The sequence below is a fragment of the Rutidosis leptorrhynchoides genome, chromosome 9 (genome assembly GCF_046630445.1).
Source record: "Rutidosis leptorrhynchoides isolate AG116_Rl617_1_P2 chromosome 9, CSIRO_AGI_Rlap_v1, whole genome shotgun sequence".
NCBI classification, from domain to species: domain Eukaryota; kingdom Viridiplantae; phylum Streptophyta; class Magnoliopsida; order Asterales; family Asteraceae; genus Rutidosis; species Rutidosis leptorrhynchoides.
This window is the reverse complement of record NC_092341.1, coordinates 64,101,093-64,104,035: the sequence shown is the minus strand read 5'-3', so window position 1 is coordinate 64,104,035 and position 2,943 is coordinate 64,101,093.

The following is a 2,943-nucleotide window of genomic DNA, read 5'->3' as shown; positions in this document are numbered from 1 at the left end:
ACACCTTCATGAGATGAAAATAAACAACTCTGCACTTTTACTTTTCTCGATTTCATTCTGAAACGATCCGGAGCTCAAGTCACCATGACTTTCTGAAGAACGGCGAACTCGAGATCAATTTGCTCAAATATGTTGTTGTAGAATTGAAGTTGTGATCGATGAGGTTTAGGAATTTTATTAGAATCATGTTGTGGTAATCAATTAAAGTTAACACTCAATATTTGAAGATTTGGATTTTATGAGCTATGAACATTCATACGATTACTGTAGGAGGTAGCTTGAATCTGATTAAGTGACTTTTGTGAATTATGTAAACTGAATCTGAGATTGAATAAACTGAAATGAATGAATGATCTCAGACAGTGTTGATGTGAGGAAGATAGAAATTTTGGGGATAAAGATTTCAGTAATTTTGTTACAAACCACAGGGACCAATTCAGCAACTTTGTTACAAACTACATGGATCATTTCAGCAATATTGTGAATAAATGAAAGAAACTGACAAAAATACCCTCACATGTCTGGCACATGACTGGAGTTAACGGCATTTTTTGATGGCCGTCGGTCAGAGGGACTAAATCAGCAACTTTTACAAACCACCGGGATCAAATCCATCAAAAAAAGCACAAGGACGAAACTAGCATTTTGGTACAAACCACAGGGACTATTTCAGCAATTTTTTCTATTGATCTGAAAAATCTTGCTTCGATGGACGTGTTAAAAAATCTAGTATTAAATCGGACGTGAAGACGATGAGAACACCGAGTTTTTTCATTGCTCGTTGAAACATAAAAGGAAACAACAACATATTCAAGGGTTGATGATTGATGGGTCTTGGGTGACAGATCCTTTTGTTATCAAAAATAAATTTTTCGAGTTCTACAAAAATAAATTTGAAGCGGATGATCCAGGAGTTATTTATGGTAACATAATTACTGCGGAAGACGTTTCTTTCTAGATCGAACATTTGATGATGCAGGGATTAAAAATGCGGTGTGGAATTGTGGTAGCTCCAAGGCTCCGGGCCAGATGGTTTTTCATTTAAATTCATCAAACACTTTTGGGATATATTTTCCAAAGACATATGTAGAGATGTTCGCAAGTTTTTCGAGTCTAATGTTATGCCTCGTGGTGCAAACTCGGCTTTTATCACTTTAATTCCAAAGGTAAAAACCCAATTCTTATTAAAAATGTTCGCCCCATATCTCTGGTTGGTATGTTTTACAAGATTGTCACTAAGTTGTTGACGAATCGATTATCTAATGTCAATGATAAAATTGTTTTGTAACACCGGCCATTTTTTTTTAAACACAGCGGAAGACTTTTATATTAAAATCACAACATTAAATACATCACAACATAAATCCACATAATTAAGTTTAAGTTTACGCGACGGTGTTACTTATTACAAAATACATGTTGCAAAAGTCCACATCAGAGTTTACACGTCAAACATGTCTTCAACACTAGCACCCGTCCAAACTAGTAGAACTTAAACCTGCAAGGGTTGAAATGTGGGGGATTAGCACAATGCTAAGTGAATGAAATCTATCTAACAGATATCGCATAAGCACCTTTCATGCGAACAATATCACTAACATGCTAACAACCAACTAACACACAACATAAAGACAATATGAGGATCAGTGGCTTGTACGAGCACACGACTCCTAGTTGATGGAGCTAGAGTCTACTGATAGTCCTTACTACACGATTCACAACATAGTTATCCGAACGTAGGGGATGCGTCATTCAATACTATACTCCACAATCGGTAGTCCTTGGACCCAACCTCCTCAGGCCCGGTTGACCTCACACGAACTCTAACCTCCTTAGGCCCGGTTACGAGTCCCCAGCCTCCTCAGGCCCGACTGGGGCCAAACACAGTGCGCACATAATATCATATAATCACAATAAACATGTAATAAACTCACTAGCATGACAACCAATATCTAAACATGGCAATAACATTATAGCAAATCATGGTAATAGAATAAATCATAGTAGCATGACATGCTACTTAAACTCTATCTGAAGATAGACCCACTCATCGATTACCAGCTACAGCTCCGTTATCTTACTTCTAAGCTTCTTCCTTGTTCTTATCACCTGAGAACAACACAAATGAAGTCAATATACATATCTCAATCAATATTATAACCAAATCATACTATAAACTAGGTCATAACATCATTTCACAAGTCCACAACATAACTCCATCCACTATTGTCAAACAAGTACGTGGAAAACGGGACACGCACGCCAAAACCTATTTTCTGCCCTAAAAACATTTTGATCCAACTTCTTAAAAGTTCATCATTGAAAAGTACTCTTCAATATGATTCCAACGATATTCGATTCATCGAAAACAGAGTTACGATTTGAAAGTTATGATCAAAATAAAATTCTCAAAATGCTGAAAAGACACACTACCCAACTCGGTAGTGTGTGTCGTAGACACTTGACCGAGTGTGTAGACACACGGCCGAATGAGTAGAGACACTCGACTGACTGTATTTTCAAAAGACACACTACCGAGTGTGTAGACACACGGCCCACTTCAAAAGACACTCGAACGAGTGTGTACACACACGGCCAACTTCCAAAAGACACTCGACCGAGTGTGTTCTTGAGCTGCTGAAAATTGGAAAAGTGACGGGTTTGAGCCAAAAATCACCAAATCTTGACCATATACTCGTTTTAAACCTCAAAACTCATCACATCTTGTTTATAAAATCTTTTAAGACATAAACCCACAAACATTACATCAAAACAACAACAAATTAAGCAATTTTGACCCAAAATCACACTTTTGTAAAACCTAGCACAAAACTCCATTTTTACACAAATTCAAGCATGAAAACTCATGATTCTTACCTTGTTTGAATCAGTAAAACACAAAGAATTGATTTCTAACACAAATTAGACTTCAAATCGAGATTT